Below are 18,440 nucleotides of genomic sequence, written 5' to 3'. Positions count from 1 at the left end.
ACAGTGGAAGCTGAGCTCAGCTAGAGGAGGTCCCTTGCCCAGTGGTCAGCAGTGAGCACAGAATTGCAGTGGGAATTCAGGTCTCCAGCCTGGCCTGTTACCTCTTCCCTCTCCTGTGCTCTGTTTGCAAGCCCTGTGATGCCCCGTTCATATACTGCTTCTGTCACAAAGCTGGGGCAGGATCATCTGCTTCTGGATCTGCCAGCAGGGAGGGTGGGCTTGCCTTTAGCACACACACTAGTCCTGCAGTGGGCCTGGGCCCACCATCTGGTCCACACTGCCTGGACTATGCTCTGCGGAGCCTTGATTCCCTGGGATGGTTCTGGGTCCCAGGACGCATAGATTTGGGAAATGTAAGGTCACATAGCTCAGAACAGGACTTCTCAGGGCCTTTACTGTGTTGATATGCACGAGGGATCCCCACCTGTGGCAGGGGTGCCACCAGCCTTTCTCAAGCTTGCCTGAACACGCAGCTGCTTTGTCGCAGAGCAGGGTCTGGGGTCTGATAGCCTGGAGAAAACACAGGGGAGAGCTGATCTGTATACCCTCACTTTCCACTTTGGCACAGAAGGCTTCAGATAGAGCTTGTTTCTGCCTCGGGCAGCTTGCCTTTTGAGGGAGGATATGCAGGAGGACCATTTAGCCCCAGGAAAGAATTGGTAATAATGGTGGAGTTTCAGGCAACAGGAGGAAGTGAATGGTGGAGATATTTTGATTCTTTCATCCACCAAACCCTCATCTCTCAGACGTCTCCTGGGTGCCAGGCGCACAGCCAGCGTTTGGAAATGCCAAGATGCGTCTGACTAAGAACCCTTCATTTCATTTCCCTGTGCCCACTAAGGGTTTTTAAAGAAAGACAAATACTAGCCCTAAAAGAAAGAAGTGTTTTTGTTTTGTTTTTGTTTTTTGTTGTTAGGGGTCTTCGTGGGAGGTGGGTGGGTGATGCAGTTACTGCTGGGTTCAGTAGCTCTGTAGTCCCCGGTCCTGAGGTGGGTAAGGGAGACAGTTCCAGGAATGCTTACCCTAGACAGAATTAATATTGCTCCCATATTACAGATGAGGAAACCAAGGCTCAGAAGTCAAGTTGTTTGCCAATTTTCACACAGAAGGAGTTCCTTGATGTTGTCAGGAGTGAGGGGAGGCTCAGAAGAGGGAGGGAGCACTTCCCCTGGGCTCCATCAGCCTGAGCTGGGCTCAGGAATCTGGGGTTAGGCTCTGCACAGAAGAGCAGAGGTCACCTGGGGGTTGGAGGGATAGACAGGCTCTGGCCAGCCGGGAAGGACATTCTTGGAAAAGCAACAGCCTGGAGCACAGGTACAGAGGTGGCAACAGAGTAGGTTACACCTTCTGGACCCTGTGTAGAGCCTGGGGTGATGGAGGCAGAGGGAGGAAAGGTGGGACATTGGAGACGGGGCTGGAGAAGCTGGCTGGGCAGTTCACAAGCGTCCAGACAACAGCTGAGTGGGAGCACCTCGAGGGCCAGGCCATTCATCCCAGTGTCCCCAGCACCTGGCTGCTGCCCGCCTGGCAGGTTTGTGGACTGACTGGACTCTTCTATTGTGGAATCTTGGATAAGTCCTTTCCTGCTCTGGACTTGAATTGCTCTTACTCATGGTTGAGCTCAAGGTCACCTAGCATGTCCCTTCCAGCTCTGAAGGGCTCTTGGGAATTCTTGGCATGTGTGCAGAGGAGGACTAGACTGTTTCTCCCCCAGCTTTGAGGTCTCCTGGGAAGCCCTAGCAGGTCAGAGGTCAGGCTGACTCTGCTGGAGGAATTCAGTCCTCATTCTCTCTTCCTTTCAGCATCCAGTCTGCTGAGCTCAGGATGAAGTGCCATGGTGTCCTCACTGATGGCTCTTCTAAGGCCCCAAACTGGGTGGAGGAGAGGAGTTGAGCTAGGCTGGGGTTGCGGGTTGCCTGCATGAAGCAGCTTGGTGCAGGATAGGAAGCTCTGCATCTTCCTTCTGTGTGAAAATGAGTAAGCTACTTGACTTCTGAGCCTCAGTTTCCTCATCTGTAAAATGGGAGCAACAGTAACTCCCACACTGGGCTTCTATGAAGATTCAATGAGATAAAACTTGTGAAAGCATATGATAAACTCACCCTCGCCTCCCACAACCCCCAGCACTCTGGGGACTCACCCCTTCCCCGGAAGTGCTCCCGGGTGGCCACTCGCTGGCTAATCTCCGTGCAGGCTTCTGTTGGGTATACTTTATCCAGGCCAAAGCGATCGGAGCCCATGAATTATGTACATGTTGCACAGGCAGGCCAGGCCTGTGTGTTTGCACTCCTGTGTCTGTGTGCCTTTCGACAGGAGGAAAAGCAGTGCTCGGTCCTGGAACCAGACACCACCCCTCCCAGGTGCAGCCCAGAGTCCTGCAGAGTGTTGAGTCTGGCCCCTGGGAAAGGGTGGGGCATATGTCAGGAACGCTCCCTCCTCAACTTTTCTGTTCTGCTCGCAGGCAGGGTCCAACAGGCTTGTCTTATCCAGGGACTCTGGCCTGTGTCCCTGAGGGCAGAACAAGACTGCCACCCTCCCTCCCCTCCGCTTCCCAGGAGGCGTCAGTAGGAGCGACTCAGGTCTCTGGTATGGATGCTGCTTCATTTCTCTAGGGCCTGGGATGCCCATCTGGGGGGCCTGCAGCCTGTCACACAGAGTGCTTGGTCAAAGCCACCTGTCCAGGATGGGGGCGCAGAAGTATAGGGCTGGGCTGCACCCAGCCTCCGTTCCCCAAGAGCTCTGAGGGTCCCTCTCAATGCCCTTGTTCCTGAGTGGCTCCCAGATGGTGTTCTGGCCCCACCAGGGCTGGGGGTTGCAGGTAGACAACTGGGATCGACTGGCACCAGAGGCATCACAGATGTTCCCTCTGTTTCCATCGGCATGGGGTTGGGGACAGGGGAGGGGGCGGGCAGGGGGAAGGATATAGGGAGGGGGCAGCATAAACTTAAGGAGTTTGTTGAAAAGAGAGCCCAGTGGACATAAATATCTGTTCTCTCCCACCCCTCCGGCTGAAAAAGCCCTGACACACCTGGATTCTTGTCCCAACTCCACCCCGAATGTGTGCAACCTTGGATCTGTGACATGGCCAGTCTGAGGCTCGGCCTAGGCTATAAAGCTTTTGAGGTTGGTGTGAGGTCAAATCAAACTACCCAGCAGGAGGGACACATACTGGTGCCAGGTGCTTAGTAGGCCACTGATTTGCAGAAAGATTTAGTTCTAGCCCAGAACAAAGCAATTGATTTTTTAGATACTTGGTCTGTGATCTCTCTCTAAGCAGGAAAGAGGAAATTTCTCTTAAGCTGCATAAAATGATCAGTGCAGCTTAGATACATTCTCCACTCATGAGCCCAGCAGGGGAGGCTCTGAGTCACCTGGGCAGTCTCTCTGGGATGGGGCAGCCCTGACTGGGATGGCAAGCCCTGTGTGCTAGCCAGTGGCCTAGGGCGAGTCCCTGACCTCCTTGCTCCTGTAAAAGGAAGGTAAAGGACGTCTAACTCCCAGCCTTGTGGAATTACCTATACAACTCTATTGAAGGACTTCCCTGGTGGTCCAGTGGTGAAGACTGCACTCCCAATGCAGGGAACCTGAGTTCGAGCACTGGTCAGGGAACTAGATCCCACATGCTCAACTAAGAGTTTCCATGCCACATCTTAATGTCCCTCATGTTGCAACAAAGACCTGGAGCCATCAAAAAAAAAAAAACAACAACACTCTATTGGAAAGCAAAAAGCACTACGGATACATAGTGGGTGCAGGCCAGTGGCTCAGGAAGCCAAGGCTGTGTTTGTTCCCTGTTCTGGTGACCAGCAGGCTCTGTGACACCAGCTCAGTGAAGCCTCGTTTGCTTTCCTTAATGGGACAGCTGGTTAATTAGCCTCTGAGTATTTCTGACAAATGCCCCTGTGAACTGACCAACACTGGGTCAGCCCTCGCCAGACCTTGTCACTCCTTGTGCTCAGCTGGCCAGCCTTGGGCATGAGGCCATGACCCACCATCCCATCCCCTGATTCTCAGTTCGTCTCTCAGATGACGCCATGGAGCAGTTGCTGTGCTGGCGATGGAGGGAGCAGGACACAGCTCTGCCCCTGAAGCCTGGTTCCGGGTGAGCAGAAAGAGAGGATTTAGAGAAGGATCAGTGGCAGGGACCTGATCAGGGCATGGGAGACAGTCAGTGGGAACAGTCCTGCCTGGTTCTGTTACCAATTAATTCCCTGTGCCTTTGCGCACTTGACCTTTCTCTCTCTGGGCCTCAGTTTTGCATCTAAAAGAGGATGTTGAGGAAGGTGGTCCCTGGAAGCTGTGAGCTAATAATGAAACAGTGTGAGTCGAGGAATGATCTCTGAAGCCAGCCAGGCCTGGAGTTCTCACCCTGGCTCCTCCACGTCCCAGCTTTGACCTTGGACAGGTCACCTAGCCTCTCCAACCTGTCTGACAGGTGTATGATGGTCCTGCTGGCCCAGGGCAGACACTGATAGTGGACGCCCTGCCCGGCAGTGTCTGGTGATGGTGGGCCTCAGGGCAGCTTCAGCCTGTCCCTGCCTCCTCTCCCAGTTTCTCCTTGGAAGTTCCCTAGGAACTCTTGCCCCCGACAGATCTGGGGGGCCGGGGAGTATTGCAGATCCCAGTGCTGAGTCCAGTGGGCTGTATGTGATGCTCGTGCCGGGGACTCCAGGATCAGGATGGAGCCAGCCATCCTCTGCCTGTTAAAGGGAAGGGTGGGGAGTGCGTACACTAGAGCCCAGCTTCGGATCTTCAACAGCACCTTGGAAACTTGGTCTTTTAGAAACACAGAATCTTTCTGTCCCCAACTCTTGGAAGCACTGAATCATGGAACCCTAGAATCTTGGCTCTTTGAAATCAAGACTGAGAAGCAGACTGGACTCAGAAGTAACCTCATGGATCCTCTGATTCAGATCTCCCTCTAGCCCAGGCAACCCCTCTGTGGACCCCTGGTCATCCAGGGTCAGGGCCCCCTCCGGCAGCCCCAGGCTTGAGTTGGGTCACCAGGCTGCCTGCCTCCTTGTCGTCATGACTGACCCCAGGCCCATACCCCCGGGGCTTGTAGTGCTGACAGGCAGCTGGGAGGGAGCTCAGCGCTGCTCAGCTAAGAATAGAAGGCTTTGTGCGATTTAAGTAGCAGCCTGATCATATCAGGCCTCCCAGCCAGGCCTCAGAGAGCTTAGGAAGCAGGATCTGAGGCCACTGTGAGGCCCCCCTGGGTGAGGGAGGAAGAGGGTGGGTGAAAGGTACTGGGGCAGCCGCTGGGCTTCCCTGGGACTTCTCTTCCATTTCCACGTGGTGATGATTTGACTTTTTCCATCAGGTGAAGCTCTTTGCTCCTCCCTTCTCCTCCCTGCGGCTGGCTGGGGAGCATCACTCAGCATTCCCCTAGGAAAGCTGGGGAACATCTCTTCTGGGAAGAATTCAGACAAACAAAGCAGCCTCTGAGAGGAACAAACAGATCAATGAAAATGGCATCGTCCGCAAAGATGATGGCAGTCATTTATTAAGCACCTTCTGCATGCCAGATCTTGGGTGCAGCGTTTTGAGTCCTTGCTCTCTCTGACCCTCACAGAGGAGGTATCTGTGTCCCCGAAAGGCAGACGAGGACACTGAGGCCCAGCTAGTACTTGGCAGAAGTGGGATTGGGAACAGGGACCGTCCCACCTTGTCTGTTCTGGGGACAAAGGATTCCCGAGTTAGGGGAGAGGTGAGAGGCGGGGTTCTTGGAGAGAGCCCTGGGCATGGAGGGCTCTATCTCTCAGTGCAGTTGTGTCACTCCAGTACTGGACTGGGAGGTGGGACTGTGATCCTGTCACAAACATAGCAGACGCCGGCCCCTGTGTATAGAGTTGGAATGAAACCAAACTCCCTCCTCTTTGAAGTGGGCAAAGGCTGCCTAGGGCAGGATCATGAGGCTGCGGCTTCTTTTTTAAATTTTAATGTATTTGTGTATTTGACTATACCAAGTCTTAGTTGCAGCATGTGGGATCTAGTTCCCTGACCAGGAATTGAACCCGGGCCCCCTGCATTGGAAGCTTGGAGTCTTAGCCGCTGGACCACCAGGGAAGTTCCAAGGCTGCAGCTTCTGATTCTTGCTCTTTTGACCAGGAGTGTCCTAGTGCCCTTCTGGGCAGGTCACTGGTACCTCCCACCTCCCCTCCTTCTCACAGATGATTCCCAATGAGAACTGGAAGGAATTCCGGGTAACCTTCTGATTGTACTGATGGGAGGGCTGAGCCCCCTGAAGAACAAGGATGGCCTGAGGTCATGAAATAAGTGGGCCTGGGAACATATAGTAGGTGTTCAAGAAATTCTTTTTTCAGTCCAGGCCAATGCTTGTTCCCCTGTGGGGTGCTGCATCTGTGTGGAGATCATGGGGGCCTGGAGTGGGCTGGGGGATGGAGTCAGCTGGATCCTGAGATTCAGGAAGGCAAGGGCCAAAGGCCCCGAGCCTTTGTCTGTATGCCCCAGACTCATCTATGCTTGCTCCAACCCTGCCCAACTCAAAAGTCCCCTCTTCCGTGAGGCCTGCCTGGACTCTCCCCTCTAAAACCTCTCCTAATCTCCCTCTCTACCCCAAGAGTGGGATTGTGGTTCAAAAACACACGTAACTTAGAATATACTGTCTTAATAATTTTTAAGAATACCGTTGATAGTCTTAGCTATATTCACATGCTGCACAGCAGGTCTCTAGAATGTTTTCATCTCAAAGACCTGAAATTCCATACCCACTAAATAATAACTCCTCATCCTCCCACCAGCCCTTGGCAACCACCATTCTCCTTTCTGTTTCTATGAATTTGATTCCTGTAAATACCTCATATAAGTGGAATCATGCAGTGTTTGTCTTGTTGTGATTGGCTTATTTCACTTGGCATAATGTCCTCATGGTTCATTCGGTGTTGTAGCATGTGATAAGATTTTCTTCCTTTTTAAGGCCAAATAACATTCCATCATATGTATATACCACATTTTGTTTATCGATTTGTTCATCAATAGATCCTTAGGTTGCTCCTGTCTCTTGCTGCTGTGGAAAGAGCAGGAGTTTTGAGGTTGAATGGGCCTGGGTTGGATTCCTGGTTTCCAGCACCCGTTGAGCGGTAAGTCTGCTATTCCTATTGTGTCACTTGATATTGTGCCAGATTAAATTGCTGCAAGGATTAGAAATGGTGCCCGATAAAATGCCCCAGCACCCGGAGAGCCACCAGTGACTGGTAGGGGGATTCATTCTTGTTATCTGCTTTCCTCCTAGGCACAGATCCCTTTGGGGGTTTGTAGGACCCACATACTGAAGTTCACCTCAACCCCCATCCACCAGACCAGCTCAGCATCTGGTGAGTCTTAGAACAGTGTCACTGGAGATGGCCTGGATGGGAGGGGAATTTGGGGGAGAATGGATACACGTATACGTATGGCTGCGTCCCTTTGCTGTTCACCTGAAACTATCATAACATTGTTAATTGGCTATACCCCAATACAAAATAACAAGTTTAAAAAACAACAACAACAACAGTGTCATTGGAGAGCACCTGGGGCCAGAGAAGGTCAGGGACTTGTCCAAGTTCATACAGCTAGGCTTTGGCCATGCCAGGATAAGACTAAGGTCTCCTGTCTCCCAGCCTGGCACCTTCCCATTGCAGGCTCCAGGATCCACAGGTCTTGTTCTCTGGAGGCACTGGCTCTCCAGATTGATCCTGCAGCGTGCAGGGCTGAGGGAGGTGGGGAGCAAGGAGGCAGGCATCTCAGGCTCATCCATGAAGGGCAGAGGTGGGTGGCATCTGCCAGGCTTCCCTCACCACCGCCTTCTCCAGGTGACGGGGGGTCATGTCTGACTCATTTGGATGGCTTGGGCTCGTCTAAGGCCCTTGCCTTGCACCTGGGAGCTTACTGTGCTTTCATTCACACTCACTCAGCTATTCTTTGCTCATCCCTTCTCTCGGTCGTTTATTCCGCAACCACTCCCTGAGACCTGCTGTGAGCCTGGAGATCAGTCCGACCTTGCAGGCCCTTAGTATGGCATGGCAGTGAATAGTGTGGACTCAGGCTAAACTCCCTGGGTTCAAATCCTGGCTCTGCTGGTTACTAGCTCTGTGACCTTGGGCAAGTTGCTTAACCTCTCTGTGCCTCAGATTCTTCTTCTTTAAAGAGGAGCTAATGATGTTCTAGTTACTACTGTTATACAACAAATCACCCCCAAACATAGTGACTTTATGTAAGAACAATCACTTTATTACTGCACAGTTTCTATAGCTCAGGATTTAAGATGGGCTCCGCTGAGCAGTTCTGGCTCAAGGTTACCCATGTGGTCTCTGGGCTTTGTTTCTCTCCGAGCTCATCTGTGCTTCCCTACAGTATGCATCCCATTTGATGACCTGGCCTTGGAAATCTTGCAATGTCACTTTAGCCATCAGTCCTAGCCCTCCCAGATTCAAGTGGGGGGGTAATAACATAGACCCCACCTCTCCAAGGCAAGAGTGTCAGAGTTATAAGGAGAGTGTGTGGGCTGGGAGTTATTAGTGCCAATGTCTTTGGAAATACAGCCTGCCAGAAGTGTAAGAGTAAGATGAATCAAAACACAGGAAATATCTAGAACAAAGCCTAGGCATTGTAAACAAATGGTAGCTATACATAGTCAAAGGTGATTTTGACCAGATGCAATTACTCGTGATATGCTGACTTTAGGACCTGACTCCTGCTGCTAACTGGCAGCATTTCCCATTTAGGTACTGAGGGATCTCTAGGAGTTCAACAAGCCCAGGCTAGTGGGAAGGCATTCCATGCAGAGGGAACTGGCTGTGTAAAGGTGTGGAGCTGCAGAGTGGAGTCTTAGCCCCACTTGGCTGGGGCTCCCATGTGTGGGAGGCCAGGATGGTGAATTGAGGTCGAGTTGAGAAGAGCTCACTATTGGCTGGCCAAAAAGTTCGTTTGGGTTTTGCCATTTGGCCAATCCAACCTAAAAGGTTTGTTCGATGCTATGGGTCCCAGGGAGCCCTTGGGTGAAGTATGAGGGGCTGGAGTGTCCCCCTGGAGGAGCTGCTTCTGAGTTGGAATCAGCAGGACTGGGGCAGGGGTATAGGGAGAGAGGACAGGAATGAGGGGACTCATACCCAGGTGTTTGCCTGGGGTGTTTGCATCAGCTTTGCCTGTGCTATGCACACCCACCCGGCTTGCTTTCCCACTCCTTCCAGTATATTGGATGCGTGTGTGAATGCGTGCTCAGTCGTGTCCAACTCTGCAACCCCATGGACTGTAGCCCACCAGGCTCCTCTGTCCATGGGATTCTCTAGGCAAGAATACTGGAGTGGGGTGTCATTTTCTTCTCCAGGAGATCTTCCCAACCCAGGGATTGAACCTGTGTTTCCTGCGTCTCTTGCATTGGCAGGTGGATTTTTACCCCTGAGCCACCTGGGAAGCCCAGTATACTGGATACTTTGCCGTTTATTCTATGCTTAGAGTGGCTCTCCTGCAGAGGAAGGTAGAAGGTTGCCGCCCTCTGGGAGGATGATTACCTTGGAGGAGGGTTCTGAAGGAGCCTGGCAGCTGACAGGGCCAGAGAATATCCAGTGGCCACCTCCTCTGTCCCCACGTCCTCAAGGAGAACAGCCCCTGTACCCCTTGTTGTCTCCCCTTCTTCCTCTGCCACATTGCCGGGTCCAAATGGAACTGACCCTGAGGGTCGTGGTCCCCAGCCCCGCTCACATCACAGGTGGGGAAACTGAGCCCTGCTAATTTGCTCCACATCCCATAGCAAGTGAGTGGAGGAACCAGAGCTGGCCCTCCATGTGGCTATGGCCACGTTCGGTGGTCCTGGGGGCTCTTCCCTGCCAGGCCCTCCACTCGCCACTCCCCATCTGCCTCTGAGGCCGGTGCATCCCTCCTGAGGGAGGTCATGGCTGGGAATATGATTTCAAGGAAAGAAAAGAAAGTCTTAGCAGCTGTGTGGCCCTGCGTCACCTCGTCTCTGAGCTGTGGTTTTCTCATCTGTAAAAAAAAAAAGCGTGAGAACACTGGCCCCAGCTGGGTTGTCCTGAGGATTAGATGAGCCCCCCATGCTGACTTCTTATCTCTCTGATGCTGAGGCTGCACCTGGAAAGGAAGCTGCCAGGGGTTACTCAGATGGGACGTTTGAGCTAAGATTTGGAGGCATAGCAGGGCCAAGGCTGGGAGAGGAGGGGACCTTGATCCTGAAAGCTCTGAGCTGTGACTGGGCTGTGCAGCCCTCCCCTGTATATGAGAAAGTGTCCAAGGGGAAGATTGGGGTGCTATCTCCTCTGGGGGGCAGCCTCCTCCCTCTAGCACTGAGAGGAAGGATGTGATGAGGGATGGCTTCCTGGAGGAAGAGTTTGTGGAAACTCAGAGGGAAGGAAGAACTGAGGCGTGGTTCTCCGGGGTCTGGCATTCCCCAAGTCCCTGTGCTGCTGCTGTGAGATCTAGCCCTGAGCCCTCGCCGAGCCAGCCTTGACTCCTGGAGTTCATGATGCCCAGGGAGGCTGGTAGTCCAAAGGAGACAGCGGTCCTAGTCCATGCTGCTTCCAGGAAGCCGTGTCTATGGGACCTGTCTGTGCATCTGCACATACCTCTGCAAGCCCGTGTGCTGGTGCCGAGTACCCATGAGTATTTGCCTGGGAATGCACGCTTGGTGTATTTTTGTATGTCTACGTGTATGCATTTGCAGGCCCCATGTGACACCTCCTTGTAAAAGCAGGCGGGTTGGAATGCCTCTAAAAGGGGACAAGGAGATCAAACCAGTCAATCCTAAAGGAAATCAACCCTGAATATTCATTGGAAGAACTGATGCTGAAGCTCCAATACTTTGGCCATCTGATGTGAAGAACTGACTCATTGGACAAGACTCTGATCCTGGGAAAGATTGAGGGCAGGAGAAGGAGATGACAGAGAATGAGATGGTTGGATGGCATCACTGATTCAATGGACATGAGTTTGAGCAAACTGCAGGAGATGGTGAAGGACAAGGAAGCCTGGCGTGCTACAGTTTATGGGATCACAAAGAGTCGGACATGACTTAGTGACTGAACAAGAAAAAAGGGGACTAAGTGCTTGTGTGATTTAAGTCCTGAAGAGGGGCAGAGCAAAATGGTAGCCCTTGCCCCAGGGGGGCTGTGGGGAGATCCAGAGCTTACCAGTAGTCTTTCAGCAGAGAGGCAATCCCCAGATTTGGGAAACCTCTCCTGAAGCCCCTCTATGCTGAGCTCGGCCTGGTGCCAGGACCCAGAGTTGGACCAGGCCCTCACCCTGTACTTCTGGAACCAGTCTGGGCCATTAGATGTACAGTCGGTACCAGCATGGCTGCCCAGCTGAGGGCTGTACTGGGCACATGGAAGCAGAAGGCTGGCTCAAGTCTCCCAGGAGAGTCACAGAAGGCTTCCTGTAGGAGGAAGCTGAGCAAAGGGAGATGTGAGGGATATTAGGTGGGAGATGAGGGGAGGGGGTGGACAGCAGAGCAGGGCTTGGTGTGGGGTGGGATTTCGGGCTGTGAGGGATGGGGGAGGTAGGGAGGATGAATCTTATCTTCCCAGCCTGGAAGACTGGGAGGATAGAGATGCCTTGAATTGGGAGAAAGTGGGAGGCTGCTCCATTCTTCCCTAGTTCAGGGGAACATGACAAGTTCCCATTTGGCCACTGTGGGTGTGAGGTTCCCATGGGATGTCCAGGATGAGATGACCAGAGGGTCATTGGATACTTGAGCCTGGCACTTGGCCTGGGCAGGAATGGGGTATCTGAAGCCACAGGAGTGGGTGGTATTGCCCTCGAGAGTGTAAAGGGCAGGGGAGGAGGAAAGGGCTGACTTGGCCAGAGAGAGGAGCTAAGGGGCTGGGGGGCAGCCAGAGGGAGAGGGCAGAAACCAGGGGAACTGGTGTCCCGGAAGCCAGGGGAGGAGGACATTTCCACAAGGAGGGCGGGGGCCATGGTGTCGGGGAGGACTGAACTGTCCAGGAGGCTTCCTCACGTGGAGGGTGTGGATGGACTCGCTGGGAGCAGAGGGTGGTGGGTTTAGCAACAGATGGGAGAGAGGAAGTGAGGACGTGAGTGTTGACAAGTCTTTCACATTTGGATGAGAAAGAAGGGAAGAAAGGAGTGTGATTGGAAAGGGGTGGAGGAGACAAACTGGTGAGACTCAGGCCTGTTTATTGCCACTTGGCAGGAGCCAGTAGGGAGGAGGAGCTGAAGACGGCATTTATAACACCTGCCATGGTCCTCTGCAGTACTGGGAGGCTCCCAGAGAAGGTGTCTCTACCCAGAGGGCTGGCTGCAGACAGCAGGGGCAGAGGAGGTGGCCAGGTGGCAGCCCTTGGTGCCGCCCTGGGTTCTGCTAGTCCCGGGGCCTCCATCCACACTGGGTGTGGGGAGGATTGGGGGTCCTTACCTGCAGATAATTTTTTTTTTGGCCTCATTGTGCAGTGTATGGGATCTTAGCTCCCCAACTAGGGGTCAAAGCTGGGCCCCCCCACCAGCACAGTCCTAACCACTGGACCACCAGGGAAGTCCCCTGTGGTACTTTTGACCTCCTAGAAGGCAGAAACCCCACAAACTCAGAACATCCTGGTAAACCCGGTCCCAGGTCAAAAGGTTAAAGCTTAGGACTGTGCGGGGTTGGTTTCCCATTGTTTTGTCTCCATTACTCACCAAAGTGACTTCATAGATGCTTCAAACCAGCAAGGCCTGGAAAGGTCAGGACATTGATTCACCTGCTTCCAAGGGTCCATGACCAACCCCATCCTTGGACCAGCTCCAAATTACTGGGAAGTCCTTCCTCTGGGTCTAACCTAAGTCTTTCCTGCTGTGTACTCCCTTCTTGTGAACTTGTTCAACCCTGCTCTGTGGAGCCAAGCTCATCAGCAGGCGGCTTTGAGTGGCGGCCAGTATTTTTACAACTTGTTTTCATGAAGTTGGTTTGAAGTCTCCCTGCATTCCCAGAATGTCAGACCCGCCCTGATTCACAAGGATTGACCAAAACAGGATCTGTGCCAATGAGAAGACTCTAAGGACTTAGTCATCCCCCTTGGATCATCTTCATATTCTCCTGCTTTCCTTCCAGTAAAAAAAACCCAAAAGATTAGCTCAGACGGCCAGGAGAGAAAATAGACTCAGATGATATTGATGGTGGACAGGAGAGGTCAGTGCTCAGGCTTTGCAGGGGGCTGAGCTCAATTCAAGCCTGTGTTCTGCTCCCTGCCACCTGGGAGTCTTTGACAGTCTCTGAGGCACATAGCCTCATCTCTGAAATGGGAAAATTAATGGTACCTACCTCATAACTGTCTGGGGTTGGGGAATCTAGAAGCAGACCCTGAGACAAGAATTCATGTGAAATTGAGTTACTAGGAAGTTTTCTGGGGGAAGAGGAAAGGGTTGGGAATTACGAAGAGAATAAGAAAAGTGGAACCAGAAACAGAAGGAGAAGCAAGAGTATGACTTCAAGCCAAGCCCCTGGGAGGGGAACTTGGCTGAGTCCCCAGAGCTGGCTGCCAGGGGCCAGGTTGCTGCAGAACTTAGACCTCACCCAGGGGGGTCCCTGGTAAAGGACCCCTGAGGGGCTGCTGTGCCCACAGGAGAGGGGATTTAGGCAGATCTGATAGCAGCTCACCCGCACGCCTCCACAGGTGTTGGCTCTTGGAAGGGACAGAGACCCATGGTGAAGGGGTCTCAGGGGATGTGAGTGGGGACAACAGAGGCAGAGTTCTCCAGGCACAACCTGGTTCTGAGGAAGCACTGTTAAGTGTCAGCTCTTCCCACCTGTTAGAAAGGGGGTGCAGAGTGGGTGCTCCAGGGTCATGTGGTCAACAGCCAGCAAGATCTTCTGAGAGCTAGCTGCCCTGTGCCTCTCTTCTGCCCCCAGCCCCAGGCGTGGTCCCTGTACCTCAGCACCCAGAGGGAGATCCCTCAGAGTGCCCCAGCCCCCAGGACTCTCCCTGCTTGACTTCAGGCAGTGGCTCCAGCCCTGCCAGGGCTGGTCTGAAGCTCTGATGTCGCCCCTTCTAGAAAAGTCTGCCTCTGTGCCACCCCCACCTCCAGCCCCACCTGCACTGCAGTGAGGACTGGGGATGACTGGGAGGTTTGCACAGGGCCATGGAGCTCTGAGCACCAGGGAGGAAGTTGAGGCCAAGGGGCCCATCCCCAACCTGAATTGAATTTGGCTTTTCTTCCCAGCCCAGCCCACCCACCCTGCTGTGTCTACTGGGCTTTTTCCATAGAAAGTGCTCAGGGATGGCTCATGGAACTCATGTGGGTCAGCGTATCCCAGGAACAAATAAACAGAAGCAGTGTGTCCAGGACTCTGACTTTGATGCCTTTAACTGGTGACGTCAGCCTGGGTCGACCCTGATGGAACTTGTCCCAATCGTTCTCCTGCACCTGTGGTAGCCCAAGGGATGTCACCCTGAGCTGGCCTCTCCACTCTGGCCTCTGGGGGTCTAACTCCACAGAGCATGACAGGTCTGGATTCTAGTCTGACTCTTCCACCTGCTGTGTGACCTTGGACAAGTCACCTGCCCTCTCTGAGCTGCAGTGCCCCCTGTTTCTCACCAAAGTTTTATACACGCCCACGCAAAAGCGGATGGTTTCAGCATGGTTAATCCCTGCTTGATTCATACCCCGAGAGGCGGAGTGATTTGCTTCTGCTCATATAACAAAAAGGTGGAGGTGAGAGGGCCAGGATCCACTCCCCCCAGCCTCCCATGCCTGCTTATCTGAGCACCTTGACCAGCTCTTCTGTGGTCCCTACCAGCTCCAGTCTGATTCGGAACCTGAGCTAACTTCCCAGTGGCCAGGATGAACTGAGCCAGGCACTAGAGTGGTCAGTCACTGCTGTTTAGTCAATTAGCCCCTCGTACCACATATGATGTAAGAGGTTCCATGCTCAGATGGGCAGGATCCTCATTTCACTGGGCTTAATGTCTAGTCTGCTGCAAATCTGCCCCCCCATCCTGAAGCTTGGGGGACCTGCAGACTCCAGGGGTGAAGGTGGACATAGGGTGGAGGCCCCAGAGGAGGAGGTGGTCTGAAGCGCCTGGTCCCAGGAGCAGGCAGGAGGGGCTGACGACTGGTGGGTGCAGGGGAAACAAGTCTGCTTATTCTGCATAGGCTAGGCTGGGGGGTGGCTTTGATCCACTGCCAAGGCCCCCCTGGCCTTCTGGCCCAGGCCTCCCGGGGCACACCGGAGAGCTCAGGAAATATGTGTTGGTGACTGGATTTGTGTTGTCTAGACGCTTGGGAGTCAGATAAAGTATGAATCCTAGCTCTGCCACTTGCTTAACTGTGCCCTTGAGCATGAGACCTAAACCCTCTTGAGCCTCTTCTTTGGCATCTGTAGAATGTGCTGTAATGTGAGGTTAAGAGGGGTAAGTGAGAAGACAGACAGGGAATGTTGGCCTCATACAAAGCCGTGGCCAGCCCTCCATAAATGGTGGACGATGTCTTCATAGAGGGACTCCGCATGCACCAGGCCAAGCAGGAAACACAGGAGACGAACGAGGCCCCGTTGCATGGTTCAGTAGTTTGCGGTTTACAAAGCCCCGTCAGGTCCTGCTCACTGGGTTCTCCCGTAAATCCCACGAGGCCGTCTGGGCTGGGATGTGGCATCCCCATCTGACAAGTGAAGACCCTGAGCTTAGAGATGAGGCCGACCTGCCTTTCAGTGGCCAGGCCACACCCAGAGCCCAGGTCTCCCAACTTTCGCTCTCCTGCATGTTCCCTAACCTTCCCCCCTTTAGAACCCAGGTGCTGCCTTCTGGAAGCTCTTCATGAAAGATGCTGGGGAGGTGGAGGGCAGGGAACAGGGAAAGTTGCCAGCTCAGATGTCAGGGGGCTGAGGGTGCATACTGGTGGCTTTAGCCCAGAGTGGGTCACTGTGACCGGTAGGCCCAGAGTGAGGGGACAGGAGGGGGTCATGGGTAGAAGTAAGCTGAGGTGAGTGAGGGTGCAGAGAAGGAGAAAACCAGTTGTGGGGTCCACGGGTCATTCCCTCAGTCTGAGCCAGTGGGCACTACCAGCCTGGTGAACCAGCAGCAGCTGGGCCCTCCCATCTGGGTCCCTTTGCAGATGGGGCTGGAATGTAAGGGACTTTAAAGAGTACCGAGTCTGTGAGAGATGGCCTTCAAGTCATGGCCTCGGCCCTTGAGGGTGCTTGAGTCAGCTCCGGAAATAAGGCCCACATCTAAGCATGAGAACCTTTCATGTGTGGAGCACTTTCTAAAAGGCAGACTTAGGAGGACAAGGCTGACTTCGCCACCCACCTGATCCTCAGCGAGGAGGAGTCACCAGCTCAGGTGGCCTGAGCCCCACAAAAGTGAGCTGGTGGGCAGGGAGTCAACAGATAGGTCTGGTCTAGACTTTGCAGGGCCCAGGACAAAGGTACAAATGGAGGCCATACAGTCTCTGTCATATATCGGGAGGTTACAGAACAAACCAAGAAACTATTAAGTAAGATAGTTTCATTGTCCTGCTTTGTAAAGTTATGCTTTTATATGACTGAAAGGAACCAAATTTCAAGGAGGACAATTATTCTTACACATCTGGTTGTTTTGTTGGTGGGCTGGTGGAATTTGGATGAGTAATAAAACATATTTCATATGTTATTTATTTCATAAAATGTATTTTGTTGTGTTCATGTTAGCAAGATCACTATAATTGTTATAATCAAGATTTTCACATCATTTGAAAATTGTGTATTGATGGTAGTAATCTAAAGGATCAAAAATAAAATGCAGTTATATTTGAAGTATATAGAATTTGAATAATTTCCACCAAAAATGTAAATTGAATGTAAAGAAAGGAAAATTTATATTTTCAAAAATTATTTTATTCCTTGAAATTATCTAGGAAATTAAAACTATATGCATCATAATTAATGAATATCTAATTTTAAAATATAATTATTTAAATATATGTGATACAGCAATTAATTCAAAGTTTTGAAAATTTTATAAAAATGAAACTATTCATTTGTAATGAAACTATTCATTTTTGTGTTTAATGTCCATCTAGTTGTAAAGAATTAGTATCACATTTCATGTTACATTAATCCGAGTAATATGAATTGTTAAATACTGTAAGATGTTTCTCAGCTGCCATGTGAATACTACACTAATTCATGAGTACTTTTAGAACCACAAATTGCAACAGGGAGACAAGCCAAAAAAAAAAAAGAGGATGCTCAGCATTACTGGGAAATGGATGTTTTGTTACGTAAGAAGTTGCTGCTTTGAAAGGATCTGACAAGTTTAATTTGTCTGCCCCCCCCACAAGCATTCTTGCCACTTAGTCCTCTCCCTGCTCCCAGTAGCATCCTGTTTCCCTCCCCTTCCCACCCTCTACCCTACTCTCAACCGTGTCAGCAACCGTGCATCCCTCAGACCTTCGTCTGGACAGTCACCTTTTGTTCTTCAAGCCCAAAGAATGAAGAGTTTCTCTGGAGCCTGAGCAGTGTTAGGAGAGCAGACTGGGCTTGTGGTCCCATGGATGTTGTGGGACAGAAGCTCCTGTATGTTCTGTAATATATTTGTAAGCATGTGTTTGTGATGTGTGGGGCTCAAGGCAATAACCCTTCTTCCTTGCGCCTAAGGGTGATACAGGGGACATCTTCTTACCAATGAGATCGCTGCCCTGTGCTAACAATAGATAATGACAGTGCTTACGCTACAACTGGAGTTTAAATCTAGGTATTGGCATCCACTATTTCATCTCTTTCATATAAGCTTTTGTGCATTTATTTATCACCTATATTCACATCCTCCGATCCTTCATTTCATTGTAGAATATCAGGCCATAGCAGTCTTACAGTACAACCCTGTGATCCTCCAGGTGAGGGAATTGAGCCTCAGAGAGGCACACCAGTGTACATAAGATCACACAGCAGAGAAGCTCTCTGACTTGGGTTTCCCAGTGCAGACAATGGGTGTTGCATTTGAGTTTCAGGTAAGATCTGAATAGGTGTCGCTATGTCCCAGTCAGCTTCATCAGACTCTGCCACTGCAGCACCTGCCCTGGGGAGCTCCTCTTGGGGGCTGAGGGTTCTGCTAGAAGAGCCACTTCCTGTTTGGGGCCAGGCACTTCCTTCAAGTGACTCACAGGCTCCCACTGGCCCCGTGCTGGGAAGCCAAGTGGGGGTGGAGATGGGCCTGGCCTGCCTCCTCCCTTGCCTGCTACCCGGGCTCGGTGACCCTGAGACGAATCAGTGCCACAGACTGGATGTAGAAGATTGGTGATGGAAGGGGGATGCTAGACCGTTCTCGTCCAGCCTGGCAGGCAGGGCTCTGAGAGTGCGGGACAACTCAGGCTTCAGTGGGCACGAGGGCAGCCTCCACATGCAGCCTCTCCCACACACATCAGGTTTCCAGGTGCCCGCTGCCCAGTGGAGCTGGGACCCCATCAGGGGGAACTTGGGATACTTTCTCTGCCTTGCAGGCCAGTGAGGTGTGATG

The 18,440-nt window shown here is 52.2% G+C and overlaps 1 protein-coding gene across 3 annotated transcripts in view; it reads left to right on the top strand.

Annotated features, from left to right (window-relative positions):
- The window catches only part of GDPD5 (glycerophosphodiester phosphodiesterase domain containing 5), an 87,835-nt gene that overhangs the window by 15,053 nt on the left and 54,342 nt on the right, over positions 1 to 18,440 (top strand). For 2 of the 3 annotated variants that reach the window (XM_081539685.1, XM_081539687.1), the window contains exon 2: positions 7,256 to 7,337. The exons of the other annotated variant lie outside the window; for it this stretch is intronic. The gene's annotated coding sequence lies outside the window, so the exon portion shown is untranslated. The remainder of the gene's footprint in view (positions 1 to 7,255; positions 7,338 to 18,440) is intronic. 3 annotated transcript variants of the gene reach the window in all.

This window comes from Giraffa tippelskirchi, chromosome 11, assembly GCF_054371585.1.
Source record: "Giraffa tippelskirchi isolate mGirTip1 chromosome 11, T2T-mGirTip1v1.2.pri, whole genome shotgun sequence".
Lineage (NCBI taxonomy): Eukaryota > Metazoa > Chordata > Mammalia > Artiodactyla > Giraffidae > Giraffa > Giraffa tippelskirchi.
This window is presented reverse-complemented; position numbering and strand designations above follow the sequence as displayed.